Source organism: Ictidomys tridecemlineatus, chromosome 12 (genome assembly GCF_052094955.1).
Source record: "Ictidomys tridecemlineatus isolate mIctTri1 chromosome 12, mIctTri1.hap1, whole genome shotgun sequence".
Classification (NCBI taxonomy): domain Eukaryota; kingdom Metazoa; phylum Chordata; class Mammalia; order Rodentia; family Sciuridae; genus Ictidomys; species Ictidomys tridecemlineatus.
Window position 1 is genome coordinate 59,716,994 of NC_135488.1, and position 17,255 is coordinate 59,734,248.

The window sequence follows — 17,255 nt, forward strand, 5'->3', positions numbered from 1 at the left end:
CCAAAGGGAGGTTAATGCTATTTGCTATGGTTTCTTTTGGGGTTGATGAAATTTTTATGAAATAGAATGGTGTTGGTTGTGTAACTCTAAATATACTAAACCACTGAACTGTGAACTTTGGGTGAATTATGTTAGATGAAGTATATCTCAGTAAAACCATAATTTGAAAAATATAGAAAACCTTACTCTGCAAGAAGCTATAAGAAACACAGAAGCTAAATACCTGCTCAAGGAGGGGAGTGGTGAGGAGGGCCGGGCTGGTGAGCTCACCCTCAAACAGGTGGAGACACAAGCAGAGGAAAAACTGAAGCAGGAAAGCACATCTTGTAACTCCCTCACAAGCATTTCTCTCTACATTTTCCCATTAGGTTATAGGTGAAAGTGAAAACAGGAGGATCCTATCCCAGGGACCTTGGTGGCAGCAGTTCCTTTTGTATTAAAGGAAGACAAGAAGAGCACCTCCCACACCTCATTGTCATTCTCTGAAACAGATAACCCCTTGGGTGGCAGGGGTAGTGGCAAGAATGTATATTAAGTAGTAAGTATGTCCTTAAAGAGTTAAATGCAAATCATTAGTTGAAAAAAAATCATATTAATACCCACAACAGGGAGCCTGATATGCAAAATAATCTAATAGTCAATTACCTGTGAAGCATCCTCCTTGTAATGTAAATGACCACTCCAGAAGTACTGCACTGGAAAACCGAGCAGCAACTAGCTGCTCTGACCCAATCTAAGGACATAGCTCAGTTGGGACATATCTCAGGCCACCACCTCTGGTTAGGGATGAAAAAGGCCAAGCTGAAACCCCCAAGTAGTGGCAGGGTGCTAAACCACACTCAGCCTGAGGGCGTTCCTCCTCAGAAATCAGCAGCTGTGCCCCACCCAAGGTGGTGATCTCCTTCCCCAGCACTGTTCTCAGGGACAGGCAGTGGCCGGACCAGTTTTAAAGTCCCTCTCTCTCCAGCTATGGCCCTAATCCCAGGCCAACACCAAACCAGCCAGGGACAGGGTAGGGTGTGGGCTGTGGCCTAGCATTGCAAAGACAGAAGGGCAAAAGGAAAAAGGAAAGAAGGCAGTTCCCTGGGGAGCTGGCCCTATTCCACCTCTCTGCCTATGGACTCAGCGACCAGACTCTTGCCCAGCTTTGCTAAACCTGTCTTGCTCTAATCTACCAGGGCCTTAAGTTCCTCATCAACTTAAAAAAAGAAAGCTTTAAAATAAAATTTAAAAAATTACAAAAACCAGACTGTATGCAAGCATGACTATGTAACAACATATCCCATCAATATGTACAACTATAATGCACCAATAAAAAAATTTTTTAAAAAGAAACAGAAAAAAAAAAAAAAAAGACCACCAAATACTGAATGTGATGTGTGATCCAGGGGTTTTTCTCACACAAAAGAGGTTGTTGACACTGCCAAATATGATTAAGTGGGGCTGGAATTGTAGCTCAGTGGTACAGCGCTTGCCTAGCATGTGTGAGGGAGTGGGTTGGATTCTCAGCACAGCATATAAATAAATAGAATAAAGGTCCATCAACAACTAACTAAAAAATTTTTTAAAAAAAGATGACTCTTTAAAAAATATATATGATTAAGGTCTGCAGATCAGCTAGTGATACTGCATCTACAATGAATTTCCTGATTTTGATCACAGCTGTGGATACCAATGTGATTTTTATAAAATTCACATTCAAGTATTTAGAAGTACAGGACATCATGTTTTCTACTAACTTTCAAATGGCTCAAATAAAAATCACAAAGAAAGGTTGAAAGTATAGCTCAATGGTATAGCTATACCTATAATACATAAAACCATGGATTCAATCCCCCACGAAACACACAGATACAGAGAAAGAGAAAGAGAGAGAGAGAGAGAGAGAGAGAGAGAGAAAGAGAAAGAGAGGGAGGGAGAGACGGGGAACAAAACAAATGTGGTAAAATGTTAACATTTAGGAATCTGGGTGAAAAAAAATTCCTGTAACTTTTGAAACTCTGAAATTATGCCAAAAAATTTTTTTAAACTGTGATTGTTGCTGGATATCTCAAAGGGTCTTCCAGTTTCTGTGAAAAGGTGACATTCTCCACAGTTTACAGGTGAGGAAGAGGAAACAGGATGAAGTGTGTGGTCAACAGAGAGGCTCTAGAACTCAGGTTCTCTCACTTAACTTAGGTCCGTCCCCTCCACCAGCCACAGGTTTTCCAACTGAGGAACAGTGAGCATGAGACAAAATAAAACACTAATAAAATAAAAGAAATATGTAATATTTGCCAAAGTATAAAAAAAGTTAATACCACTAATATAGAAGCTCTCATGAATAAGAAAACTCTAAAGGAGGCAAAGAAAATCAGTATATACTCACAGAGAAAAAGATACAGACCACAACTAAACATAGCAATAAAGGATTTGTAGATCAAGACCTTTTACATCATTTTTTATATCATTTAGAAAATAGTTTCTTAATAAACATGTATTATTTTTATAATTAGGGTAAAAAACAGTCATTTAAAACTTTTTCAAAAATGACTATTCTAGAAAGGCAAAATATTAACAGGAGTTTAAGTGGAAAACTAAGGAGTTTTAACCCTAACCTAAATTATCTTTTCTGTGATGAATTTGCCTTCTTTGTAACAAGAGCAAAAAGTTTTAACTATTTCCAGAGTTTGGTCATATCAGAAACGGAACTAATAGCTTTTATACTTAATCTCCCTTGTGTTTTCACAAGTGTATGCATAATGCCCGGCCTTTTCACAAACCATCACAAGCACTTAAAGGCATGTCTTTCTAGTCCTGATCAAGTATTGGGAGCCCAAATAAACAGAGCTCTTTTTGTTATATTAGTCCAGTGGAGAAGTTCTCAAATTCCAGTGTGCTTAGGAATACCTTGCAGAAAACTGGCTACTGCTGCTGAAGCCAGGTCTCACCCCCAAAGGGGATCCTGATACAAGTGGTCCCCAAACTACCCTGTGAGAACCCCTTTTCAATAACCCTGCAGGGATGAGGGTGAGCGCAAACATGGGGGGGGGACCCCATCTGATTCAGAAGCTGGGAGAATTGGGACTCTTGCAGGCTGACAGGGGACAGCGCTCTCTTTCTACCTCCCAGGTGCATACACACTTAAGAAGTCAGTGGTCAGTGCCTTTGCTCTTTGAAAAGATCACATGGACAGGAAAGGCAGGGGTTGGAACAGGCTTTGTCCAACAGGTGAGCTGAAGTCCTGAGCAGCCTGGCATTGCAGCCTCACTGCCGGAATGGGCTCTGCTCTGGGAGAGGCATTTGGAACAACTCCACAGGTTCACAGAGGTCCATCTGTCAGAGTTTCTGCTCAGCACCCCGAGAAGGCAGCTCCTCCAGAGCTGGCAGAGGTACAGACGTAGCTGCCAGGAGGGGCCCTTCTCTCAGCCCCAGGGCCACCTGGCACACAGTGCCTCACCCACTCCAGGTGGGAGCTGGGAGATGCACTAACATGAAATGGGATGGGGGCCCAGAACAATATTTCCACCTCCCTCCCTGACCCACAGCATTTCTTGGGTACACCCTTGCTTCCCCTGCTTCTGGAGAATTAAACTAGCAAAGAAGCCAGAGAAGCGTTTCGATCTCCTCTGATGCCTTGAGCTCAGGAGATAAGTGGAAAAGAAGGGCGAACCCAGACCACCAGCTAAATGAGTAACAGTTTGCTGTAGCAGTGAAGCAAAAAGGGTGACACACTGACACATAGCTCTTGCAGAGGGACTGTCATCCTGCTCTTGTCCTCCACCCCCGCCTTCTTACGAACAGCAAGAGTTTCCCAAACTCCAAGTCCATACCCTTAGGCTCTTGGGTCTCTGCGAAGCCAGCCCTCCTAGGCAAGCAGGCAGGCATCTCCTGTTGTTGGGGAGGCAGAGACCATGGTCCTGAGGGTCTCCAAAGACCACCAAAGAGGCAGAGTGGTGAAGCACACCCCAACAACCCCATCAATAAATAGTACCTTTGATTCCCAATTACTAATAAAAGCTTAGAAGGCAAATACCACAGGAATTAACTTGACCTAGGAAACGCTTCAGGGAACAGACTCTGGAGAGGACAGCACTGGGAAAAGAAAGATGCTATCATGAGACAGGAGACTGGGCATGGAAATGGGGAGCCAGTTTCACCAGTTGTCTTTATAAGTCCTCCTTCCAGCCTTGCTGAGTCCTCTTCCCTGAACAGAAGTTGCATGTTTGTTTTGTACTATCTTCAAGTGTTTGGAAACCCAGAAAGCAGTCTTCCCTACTAGTTAGTATTTAATAATGAGGTTAATGACAAGTGAGTTGCAATCCGAGGGTAATTATGAGGTATGGGCTCCTCCCTGATGTCTACATGTGGGAAAATGTCCCAGGACTTTTTTCTTCCTGTGGGGACAGGGTGGGTGCCCCATCTGTTATCTGGATCACTGCCTCCAGGCTTGGAGCCAGGGCTGCCTTAGGCTCTTCTCCTCGCCTTGGCCCAGGCTGGTACACTTTGAAGAAGGGATGTGATGTGATGCTCACTGACTCTCTCACCAATTTGATTTCACAAGCATTTATTAAAAGGATTTACTGCATGCGAGGCTGTGTGCCAGTTTCCGAAAACATGAAATTGATAAGAGGAGCACCCCACCATGAGGAACCCATACCCACACACTGCAGTATTGCTAAGGAGGTGCAGTGAGCTACCAGAACTGAGGGACACAGGAGGACAGAGAAGTGTCAGAAACAACAGTACAGAGCAGTTGACAAAAATAAAAAATAAAAAATAAAAGTTTTTCTCATGTGCCTGCAGAGACAGGTTAAAGAGTGCAACAGGAGCTGGGGCGGAGGGTACTGCTCAGTGGTAGCACCCTTATCTGGCGTGCACCCAGCACTGCATGGGGACTGGGGACTGAAACAGAAATTAACCCATTCACAACAGCCATTTACAACTATAGTATGCCTAGGAATGAATTTAATAAAAGATGTGAAACAGCCAAGTGGAGAAAACTTTCAAATTTTGATGGACACCCCAAAAAACAGCAGAATAAATGGAAAGATATACTTCCCTTCCTCTGGAAGGGAAAACTCAATATAAAGCTGTCTATTCTCCCCCAAAATCTCTAAGTTCCATGTGATTCCAATTGGAAACTCTTAACAATTCTCACAGAACTTGACAAGTTGTTCAATAAGCTTATCTGGAGAAAGAAACTAGGAAGAAAAAGAAAAAAAAGGCAAACAATGTTGTTTTGAGTTTTCAGAACAGAACTGTTAAATAAAAACGGTAGTAATTAAACCAATGGAGTACACAGAATCAGACTAAGAATTCAACAGACCTGCAACAAGGTCCTAGAACACCAGTGAATAAGAATATTTATGAAATACTTCCCTTGGAATTGCAAACCACTGGGGAAACTATAAATACTCAATGAAGAGAATGGAAATAACAGGCTTTCCATTTGGGAAAAGTTCAATGCTATCTTATATAAAAAAAAAAAAAAATACATGTGTCACCTTAGAGATCTGAATGTCTAAAATAAAACTGTATAGTAAAAACTCAGAAGCCAAAATATTGATAAATTCCAATTGTACAAAAATCAAATCTCTGTAGACAGATATTACGAAGGCCAAAAAATGTTTTTCAAAATAAAACAGACGTTGGATGGGGGTGTAGCTCAGTGGTAGAGAACACATTTAGCATGTGCAAGACCTTGGATTCAATCCCAGCACCAAAAAAAAAACAAAAACAAAAACAAAAACAAAAATAAACTGGGTATGGTAGCACACAACTGTAATCATCCCAGTGTGCTCCCAGGTGGCTGAGGCAGGAGGATCACAAGTTCCAGGCCAGCCTCAGCAATTTATCAAGAATCTGTCTAGCTGGGCACAGTGGCACATGCCTGTAATCCCAGCAGCTCTGAAGGCTGAGGCAGGAGGATCCTGAGTTTTAAGACAGCCTCAGCAAAAGTGAGGCATTAAGAAACTCAATGAGACCTGGTCTCTAAATAAAATACAAAACAGGGCTGGGGATGTGGCTCAGTGGTTGAGTGCCTCATACACCCCGCCGCGCAAATGACCCTGTCTTAAAATATAAAAAGGGCTTAATATATAGTTAAGTGCTTGCCTAGTATGTGAGAGGCTCTGGGTTATCTCCAATGCTGCAAAAACAAATATACAACAGAAATTGACAAATAATATATTAAGAACTTTTGCCGATCAATAAAAAGATAATCTAAAAGTAGATAATGGATGTAACAGGTAATACACAAAATAAAATCAAAATAACCAACATTTTGAAACATTCTTAACTTCACTAATAAAATTAATTAAAATGAGATATTTTAACCTATCATTGGCAAAAATTAGTGACTGAATTGCTTATTCAGTGATAGTGAAGGATAATTTGTTAGGTATTATCAAAATACCTGTAGAAAAGGTAACTTGGCAATAGCAACTAAAAATTTCATTTGTTATGATTTTGTCCTATAACAATCATCTGAACAAGTAACAACCAAAACAAAATCTATATACAAATATGCTCATTATTTCATTATTTATAACTGCGAAAAAAGTTGGAACTGTGAATGTCTATCAATGGGAAACAAGTTAAATTACAATAGGCCTATAAAACTAAATACTTCATAGCCATTTAAAAAGCTAAGGCAGATGTGCTGACATGGAAAGAGGTCTTCAACATATTAGTGAGTAAATAAAACCAAACCACTGTAGTACAAACACATAACTGTGGAAAAGGTAGTAAAGATAATGTCTGTCCTTGTTTTAAAGCCTGGAAAGATGTAACAATTGGCAATGATTACACTGGATTAGTGAAGAAATAAGAATTCTCAGTTTCCAATTTTAGGTTTTCATATTATTTTGGTTCTTTAAATGGGCACGTATTACCTTAAAGTTCAAAATAATTTTAATTTTGAGAAAAAAAAAAGAAGACTACTATGAGATTTCTAGGTTGTACTCAAAGTTCATCCCTTGAGTCGGGTTAAGGGTAAGAAAATCTTTCCCCAAGAAAAGATTCTTTTTTTTTTTCCCCAAGAAGATTCTTCTTCAAAACCTTCTCCCTTGGGCTAAGTCATTTCTCCACTGGTCTGAACAAGTTCAGGACAACAACAGGCCCTGCTGAGTACAGAAAGAAGAGACTGGGCCTTGACAGTGTCCATCACTGATGCCCTGTACCTTGAGCTCTAGAACAGGAATACAGAGATGGATATACAGATGGCTGTGCCCAAGAGGCACCCATCCCACTTTTCCTAGTATCCCTCTTTCATCTTCCATTTTCCTCTCTAGGACATTAGTCAGAGCCTGAAAGCCACTAATGGGATCATATTTTCTAGGGGGTGCATGAAAGGAGCAAGACTTATACCCACAGCCTCGCCTACCTCAGGCCATGAGCTCTGGGGCAAATACTTTTATGTCCTCTCTCACCGTCCCTAGCTTCTAGCTTTACTTCCCCTTTGCATAAGGCTTTTCTAAACACCATTACTAAAAACTTCCATGTGGGTTTAGGATATGAATTTAGGACATATCCTAGGCAATGAACTCAAACAGACTGGTTAGGTTAAAAAATGTTTTCCACAGGTCCTGGTTGCCAAGTTGGTAAGCTATTATTAGGATGCCCACCTGGGGGTTTGGAGACAAAGCCCCAGGGAATAACCAAGAGCTGTACTGCCAGGGTTACTCTTGCTACACTGGAAGGCTTGTCCTCAAGGCCCTGTTGGGAGGAAGGTGGTCAGCTGAACAGGGACTGGGTATTCACATGCTGGTTCTCTCCAGAAGCCCCAACAGACAAATTACCAAAACCTATAGAAGGGAACCTGCGGCTGTAGCTCAGTGGCAGAGCACCTGCCTAGCATATGTGAGGCACTGGGTTCGATCCTCAGCACCACATATAAATAAAATAAAGGTACTGTGTCTATCGACAACTAAAAAATATTTTTAAAAACAAAACAAAAAAAAAAACCTATAGAAGGAGCCCACAGTCAAACTTGGAGAAAATCATATTTTTTAAAATATGTTATCAAAGAAGAAAATATTGGTATTTCTCTCTTGGTACAAGGGATTAAACCCAACATAAATAAGGGTCCAACAGAGAATCTAGAGAAAGGACATATTGAATTATCTAAGACAATTTATGATTTAAAGCAGAAATTAATGCTTTAAAAAATGGGACAACTAACAAATCTATTTGCTTTTAAATTTCATACAGTAGACATGCAGGAAAAAAGTCAGTTCTGAGAGAAATGAAAAGCAATTAATTGAATATACATTAGGCTAGTAAATTTGAAAGTAGATCACTTTCATGGAAAATACACAGCAAATACTTTATACCAACAGCTACAAGGGATGGGGGCAAAAACCCAGAAGACTACAAAGGCCCATCTCTCAAAAAAGGAAGCAAGTTTAGACCGAGCATGGTGGCATGTACCTGTAATCTCAGCTCCTTGGGAGGCTGAGGCAGGAGGATTGCCAAATTTGAGGCCAGCCTGGGCAACTTGGCGAGATCCTGTCTCAAAATAAAATTAAAAGGGCTGGAGACATAGCTCAGTGGTAGAGCACTTGCCTCAATCAAATGCAGTGAAGCACTGGGTTTAATCCCTAGTACCAAGAGAGAGAGAGAGAAAAAAAAAAAAAAACCAAACTCAGAGAGACGGAGAAAGAGATTAAATACCAAACTAAGATAGTTTCATCAGATTTTCTCAAATCTTCAAGGAACAAACTTTTTATTTAAGCTATATTTTTTAAATTTTACCAGAGCATACAGAATAAAAGCTTTCCAATCTACTGTATGAAGTTACTATTATTCTAATTACTAACATCTGACAATGAAAACATAAAATGAAAATTATAGGTCAATTCCACAGATACAGATATTAATAAATCAAATAGCATGTTAAAAAAAAACCCACCTCACTATCAAGTATACTCAAGGAATGCAAAGATAGTTCAATATTAACACAATTCACCTTATTAACAGGCAAAAGTGAAATACCATTTGATCTTCAAGCAATGCTAAATAGACACGACAAAATGAAACACCCACTGAAAAAATCTCAATAAGATGGAATAAGATTTCTTTGATACGCAAGAAATCCAACAACAAACATCAGAACTCAACAAGCAACATCATGCTTAATTAAGGATAAAATGCTAGAGTCATCCATACTAGTGAAATAAATCCCTAAGAAGAAAGATATTCCCTATCCAATAAATATTTGGCAAGTGATTTAAAATGGAAGCACAGACATCCCTGATCTCCATTCCAGCTCCACCTATAATGAAACATCAGCTCTTGGTCAAGCACCTGGCCTGATTCTCCATTTCCTTATCTAAAAGTAGGGCTACTACCATCTGCCCCAGAACTGTCATGAAAACTAAGGAAGAGAAATGTGAAAACTTTGCCCATGTGCCCACCCTGCTCATAGGAAGCTCTCAATAAATGATTTGACTACTAGCTATCATTTAGGGTAAATATGTAATAATATACAAGCTATAATGCAGCATGACTCCATTATAAATAACACCATGGTATACAGCATGCATATGGAGTGTCTGTCCACCACAAAATCTGGACAAGTACTCCAGTTAACAGTGATTAACTGAACTGTGAAATCATAGGCAAATGCCTCTCCTTCTCTCCTCTTCTGTCTACTCATATTTTCCAAAGAATATATTACCTGTAGAACCAAAAAAGAGACTTAGCTGGGCATGGTGGCATCACTAATAACAGCAGCTACTCTGGAGGCTGAGGCAGGAGGAGCGAATGTTTGCAGCCAGCAAGACCTTGCCTCAAAATAAAACAAAAAGGGCTGGGGAAGTAGCTCAGTGGTACAGTGTCCCTGGTTCCATTCCCAATACCCCCAAAATAAATAAAAAGAAACTCAAAAGCCAAAAAAGAAAATAGATTTTTGGATTTATCCACAAATGGGAACAACCAAGGCCCAAATGGAAAAGAAACTAAAGGGGATAATAAGGAAGAAGATAACATAAGGAAGAGGCTCACAGGGTCCCCTGCCCTGTGTCCTGTCAGTGACACCTGTCACTTACTCCAGGAGCACCTATATAAGAAAGAAAATACTGAAAGACATTCCTGACCAAGTCAAGCAGAAGCCCTCCAGGTCTAAAGCCTCAGAATACTGTTAAGCTACAGACTGAATTTATCCAAATGCCACAGAAAATTCTGGGCACTGGGAACAAAGTATAAGCACACACTGCTTGATCCAGGCGCTGGTTACACTGGTGTTTGTGAAAATTCATCACACTGTATATACAACGTGGTTTTTACTATGTATATGGTTCAATTGAGTTTTTACAAATAAAAAGCCTGGAGAGAAAACTCAATTTCTATTATCCGCTACAGTTTCCCTCGGAAATTCTGGTTTTAATAACTATGAATTCATGGATCAGTTTCATGGAACAGAATATCCAACACAGTGTGATGTGTCTGTCTGTACTTTTTCAGACTCTTGTATTGATTATCACTAAAGTTATCAATGATGAGATGAATTCTGGGGCAGCTCTCAGGTAGAGGAGACACAGGGAGGGCCAAATTGGACAAGGAAGCTGCTCTCAACCCTGACTGCTCGTTCTAATCACCTGAGGAGCTTAAAAAAGTGCTAACCCAGGCACAGTGGCACACGCATGTAATCCCAGCAGCTGGGGAAGCTAAGACAGGAGGAGCCCGAGTTCAAAACCAACCTGAGCAACAAGGCACTAAGCAATCCAGGGAGACCCTGTCTCTAAATAAAATACTAAATAGAGCTGGGGATGTGGCTCAGTGCCCCTTAGTACAATCCCTGGTACCAAAAGGAAAAATAACGCTGGGGCCCAGCTCCACTCCAGACTAATAACACCCAGTTCTCTGGGGCTGGCCTACACACTGGTATTTCTTTTTGGGCTGTGAACCACTAGACTAGTTGAACCAGAGGAACTGGTCATTGGAAACTCTCTTAACTCTCTAGGCAAGTTGAAGCATGGCCCCTGCCTGCCCTGGTGGAAGCTATGAAGTGGGAGTGTTTAGGGATGAAGTGTCCTGGCACCCATCCAGAACCTTCTCCACAATGCCCTTCCCCCAGACCCCAAGCAGAGTCCCAGTGAGGAATGATGGATGCCCCCCACATGAAGGGTACAGCACCTACAAAGTAGGAAGGAGGAGTTCACCAGGGCTAGACACTGGCTCCTGGCTCCTCGCCGGGTATTCAGGCTGCTCTAGACCACTTGCCAGGACAGCCCCAAGACACACGCCACACCAACCACACAAGCCCAGAGCTAAGCCCTAACTACTACTCAGGGTCCAAATGATGCCTCTGGGAACCCACATCTGGAAAACAGGAAACCAAGGAGAAATAATAGTAGAAAAAAAGGCCACAGGGCAAAGGTCAGCATAGAGCTCAACCATCAGATAGTACCAGCTCAGGGACAAGCAGCAAGGCCAGAGAAGGAGATGCCATATGGCCTACCTGCCCAGAGCTGCCAGTACTAATAATATCTGGGACCTATGCCACCCCCATCCTATGTCCACTCGACCTAATGGTGCAACAGGAGCTTATGGGTTTGACCCAATGTGTGACTACCTTGGCTAGGGAAGCCCCAGGGCATTTTATAAGCACCCTAGATGATTCTGACCCAGAAATCCTTGGCCCATACTTTACAAAGCATGCCCTCAGAGGCCCTCTCTGCTGTCTAGCATGCAGAGCTGTGCTCAAAGCATAAGGGATGAGAGTGGGAATGGATTGAGGCCCTGATAAGTGTCTAGAATGGAGAGGATAGAGGAAGGAGAGAGAAGGATCCCAGGAAAAACAGGGTGGGCATCTCTTGGGCATGAACTCCAGCTCCACTGAAAAGCTATCTCCCTGGACTCTTGGTGCGAGGCAACAATGATCCATGCTGTGAAGGCCTGTTCTCCCCTCTCTGGGTCCTCTTGTGGTCAGAGAGCCTTCTGCACCTCCGTCTGACCTTGTTCAGGCCAGCAGAGAAATGACTCCTCTGTGTAGCAGATGAAATTGGTATGGGGATCCAAACAAAGTTCTCAGGCCAGAACCCTTCCCAGGGTCTCTCTCTCTGCCTCTGACAGGCATTACTGGCCTCCCTGGTTCTTCCCCTTCAGTAGAGTAGCCTGTAGCATCAGAGGCAGAACCTCCCTGAGGTACAGGAAGGTGGACCTGCAGGAAATGACTCCTTCTGTAAACTCATCTGCTTAGCAGGGCTGGGAACCAAAGGCTGCAGGCTAGAAAGACAGGGGATGGGGGCATCTGGGGGGGAGAAGGAAGATGCTCTAGAGGCAAAGCACGTAAAGTCAGTCAACTGGGCATGGAGCTCAGGAGCTCAATGTCAGGGACAAGTTGCAAACCCTTTCAAACCTTTTTGTTTCCATGCAAAGCCCAGGAAGCTAGGATTACACGTGAAAATGCCTGGAGGCGGGGTTGAGAAATCCAATTACTTAAGCACCAAGGGCACCAGAGTTCCAGGCCACAGAATGACCAGGATTTACTTAGACCCTAATCCTCCTATCCTTGGCTCCTTAGCATGTTTGCCTCTTAAGGAATATTTCGTGGCTTAAGGAATATTTTGTGGCAAGACGATGTTACCTACCTTTCAGCCCCCTCCTTCCCTGTAGGGTAGGGCAGCCAGAATAGAAGGAAATTGGTATTTTCACTTTGGGGTCTTATCTTTAGCATCTCAAACAAACAACAACAGAGCCAAAGATCTCAGAGGGAAGAAGTAGGGGCAAGCAGTCAAAATGATAAGGATATCCTTCCTTACAGAAATCAAAGCAGTTTGTGATTAGCTCCCAAGAGGAAAGGACTACACCTCTTTTAGATTATCAAGAGTCACCAGAGAAAGCTCTTAAATCAAGGCATCTTGCCTGTAGCAACGCAGTTTTAGTTTCTTTCAAGGCCCAGTTCTACAGCAGCACCTACAGGAGACCTGCTTTATCCTGAACTGCATTCTTCCTCCAAGTCACGTAGTGTGTGTACACACACACACACACACACACACACACACACACACACACACACAGAGTCCTGCTCCTCAGGGACCTCCTCAGGTTCTGATGCTCTGCCATCAGACTTCCAGACTTACAGAGCTGAAGGGAAAGCAGAAGTCATCTTTATCTACAGAAGCAGAGGTGAAAGGAAATCTTCTGGGGCACTCCAAGAGAAAGTCTGGGATGGAAAGATCTCTGTCCAGAAAGGGTAGGAAAGCATCGAAATGGAGATCATTATGCTTTCCCCAAAGCAAGTTCAAAAGTAGGGCTGTAGGAGATTAAAAGTAGGGCTGCCTGGTGCTCTCAGCATTGGGCATTTTCTCCTGTCTAAGCTGCCAAGGACAGTTGGGTGGGGGGGTAGTGTGCACTATGATATGTTTCTTGGAATATCATGGGGAGACTTGGAACAAACTAAACAGATCTCAGGATCTCAAGCCCAACACACCTAAGGCCAACACCTTTCTTTCAAAATCTAGCTAGTCCATTTGGGGCCATGATCCCCTAACCTACTAGATCTTGGAAACGCTAACTTACTAAAAATGAGATTGGCATGTTGATTCTTTCAAAGTCCCTTGAAGTTCACTGAGTTGGAGAGAAAGGTAATGAGCTAGGTATGTATGGGATGAGAAGTTTTGTCCATCATGTATAACGTTCACCACCTCAAACACAAATTTACCATTAAAAGCTTTCGCTGCATGAAAACAAAAACTGGCAAGGCTGGTTTTCCACTTATGATTTTAGGTAATTTAGTCAACATTGCTTACCTTCCAACTGTTTTATGAAGTTGAAATAATGATTTCTCCTATTTTTCCGTACTGAGAATTATACCCAGAACATGATAAAAGCTCAGTAAATGTTGAAAAAATAAAGGGACAGACAGAGAGTGATGAAGTGGAAAGGGATGGTGTCACAGCCCTAGTTAGCACAATAATCTATACATTTTAAGCATCCGAGCCATCCCTATCCTCCGTTTGCCTAAAGACTCCCTAAACTTATCCATAAGGAAGCCACCTCCTCCTTAGAAGCTGCAGAGATGCTGGGAACAGGGGGAGTCCTCAGCTGACTGCCAGATGTCTGGGTGGGAGAGGAAATGAGGCCAAAAGCCCAAGAGGTCAGGAGTGGGAAAAAGAGGACTTAAGAGGATTGGGAGACCCAAAAGCTGAGCCAAACCAAAGCCCCTCCCCACACTCCCTGCCCCCAGCCCCAGCCAGCCAAACCATTTGCTACAGCCTCCAGGGTATGGGAGGGGACTTGGCAAGACCACAAAGCCCATTTGTAGCAGAAATGTCCAACTACAGCTGGAGGGAGCCCAGCACCCAGGCCCCTTCTCATGTAGTAAGAGGGCTGTGTAGCCATTATGGTGGTCCCTGCACACAGCCCCAGGACCCCTGCACCACTGTGGACAGGAAGGCTCTCCCTTCAGCTCACTCTCCTGTCTATCTTGACAAGCACTCTCCCACTCCCTTGATGACATTTAACAAAAGTTGGGGTCACCAAGAAGATGGAGCTCAACTCTAGGGTTTAACTCCAGTTCTTCTATCATACACAGGGAACTCCTCTCTCCCTCCATCCTCTAACTCAACTCTTGGTTCCTTTCCTGCTTTAGCCTGTCAGGCTCACCTGCTTCCATATCTCCAAGTTCAGCTCAGAGAGGAGGGGCTGCTCCTGGACCCTCACAAAAGGCTAGAAGAACAAGCAAGAAAGAACTAGAAAGAGTGACCCTCAGTGCATAGAAAGCCAAGGATCAGATTCTTGACGAGGGCATTTCTGCAGTGGTCAAAAGGAAAGACAGAAGGCAGAGATCCTGGGCACAGTCCCAAAATAGTTTCCAGACATCCCTAGCCAGTGGAGTGTTCCCATGGGGTAGAGCGTGGGAGCCGCGTGGGAGCCCAAAAGCAGGGCTGCCTAGTGCTCTCAGCACTGGGCACTTGCTCCTGTCCAAGCTGCCAAGGGGGAGGAGGTGACAATAGTGTGCGCTATGGTATGTTTCTTGGGATACCGTGGGGAGACATGGAATAAACTAAACAGAAAAATGACAACTTGTGTTCGTAAAGCTCAGCTCTGTGCCTCTATGTACACTCATACATCACAATATTCTCTAAAACCCTGACAAGACAACACACAGATGTTCAGATTTCCTCTGGCTGTTGGACACCATTCACCAGTGGGGCTTACCCTCCTGCACCCATCCCATGAAAATGCAGACTGTGGCACTCCCTCTATTCTATGTCTCAGCATCTTGACCTGTTCTCAGACAAGTTCACACACCAGTTCTTCTGCCATGACTGATGATAAAAGAAGATTTGGCAAAATTGTCTCATCTAGCCACACCACGACTGGCCACCTGAGAAAACCCTATATGGAGTTAAGATGGAACCAAGAACAGGGGGCTCAAACCTGAGGGCCTGTTGGCAGTGTCATCCTAAGAGGAAGTTATGATTCTCAAGACAGATAGTTCAACAACACAAACAAGAACAAACATAACCTCCAAGCTGTCAGAACACAGTCAGCTCAGCCTCTACTGAGAGGAGGGAAGGGGGAAGACTTGTTTGGAGGGTTTCCTCTGCATTTTCAAATTGCCCCTGCCACATGACCACAACACGAAAGGCTGAAGGTTTGGAGTATTAGGCTGAGAGCTTCCAGCAGGTTTGCAGAAAACTGGCCTCATCACAGGTCAGCAGAATGCGGGCAGGAGAACTGGAGAGCACACTGGGAAACAGTGGAAGGGAAGTAGGTCTGCCAGAGAGAGCCATCAGTACAGCAGGCAGGAGGGATGCTTTTGGGAGTAAACAGACCTGTCAGCCGTCCTTTCTCCCAGTAGAAAGAGAAGCTCTGCTGACAAAGCTGGAGATACAGAGGGAGGAGGGAGCTTCCCCCTCTGATTCCATCTGTCCCCATCTCCTTGCCCTGTTTTCCCCAGGCTGGGGGTGGGCAGAACAGGTCTACTCCATGATCTCAGTGCCCGCAGCCCTGCAATAGCACATGCGTGACTACAACTCCTCTAGTCAGCAGCGGACAGCCAGTAAGGAAGCAGAGGAGGAACCTGGGGATTCTGCTCCAGAGAAGAGGCAGATTAAGAGCCAGTGTGAGCTGAGGTGAGCTCACAGCTCTCTCCTCTGCACCCACACTATCTCCAGTACACACTACCCTCTGCTTTCCTAGGGGCCTCCCACAGTCTCAATCCAGGTGATCGCCCACTACTCCCAGTCTCACCAAGACATGCCAGCTCCCTGGAGAAGCAAATGCCACCTGGCTCTTCTTCTCCTAGAAGCTGCTCCAAAAGCAAAAATCCATGCCCTCCCACAAGCACTTCCTTGAATCAAGTTCCTTGGGACAAATCCAAGGAACCACCCTGGCCTCCTGATCCACCCTGTAGCCTTGCTCTAGAGCCCCCATCCCACGTGGAGAAGCAGAGCCCCTCCCTGCCAATGTCCCCACCCAGGCAGCAAGGTGGCAGGGTGCCACTTCCAGCACCTCCGCAGAGCTTCCCACAGTTTTCACAGGAAGCAGGAGGAGGATTTCCAGAGAGGAGAGACTAAGAGCATACAGGGACACTAGCAGCTCACCCACCTACTATCTAAGCAGCCAGGCTCCTTCAGATTCCTCCCTGCTAAGAAAAGTCCCACTGGCCTGCCCCTGCCCACCTGTCCCCACACACCTTCCCAGTCTCTCAGGTCTTGAAAGGCAGCCACTTCAAGCTGCCTCCTCCCGTTTTCTCTGTCCTTAGCCAGCAGAGAATACTGCTGAGTAATCCCAAACTCAAGGAGGGTCCCCAGCCCTGAAAACAGGGGCAAGCCCAAGGAAACCTAACTCATCTGGTCCTTGCCAACCTGGGAGGCTTATCCATGGTTTCCTAGTAATAACAGATACTTTATGAGAATCTCCACTTGCTTGTCCCAAATACCCCAGCCCCCACCCTCAGACAACCTCCTGGAGCAACTCAGTGCCCCTTTCTCTGCTTCCCACACACCTGAAAATGCTCCCTTCCCAGTCTCCCAGACACCAAGCTGCACAGAGTAGCAGCAATGCCTGCCGGCTTCCCAGTCATAATGTTGCATCAGCCCCCACCCTACCCAAAATATCCTCACCCCCACCACCTCCTCTCCTCTACAGCCATCTCCATGGTGACAGCAGCATGACTAATGACACCCTATCAGCTTCAGATTCAGGAGTGCAATTCCCCCTCCCCCTTACCCTCACCCCCCCACCCCCCAGGGATTTCTGCAGATTGGATGCTAACCAACAGTGCCAGGGACATTCTCGAGAGATTTTCAGAGACAGGG

General features: G+C 44.2%; 1 protein-coding gene across 5 annotated transcripts in view; it reads right to left on the minus strand.

Moving 5' to 3' along the window:
- Positions 1-17,255, minus strand: part of Tet3 (tet methylcytosine dioxygenase 3) — a 100,116-nt gene that overhangs the window by 66,741 nt on the left and 16,120 nt on the right. Inside the window, exon 1 of one of the 5 annotated variants that reach the window (XM_078028997.1) lies at positions 15,768-15,926. The exons of the other annotated variants lie outside the window; for them this stretch is intronic. The gene's annotated coding sequence lies outside the window, so the exon portion shown is untranslated. Of the gene's footprint in view, positions 1-15,767; positions 15,927-17,255 lie in introns of those variants that run through there. 5 annotated transcript variants of the gene reach the window in all.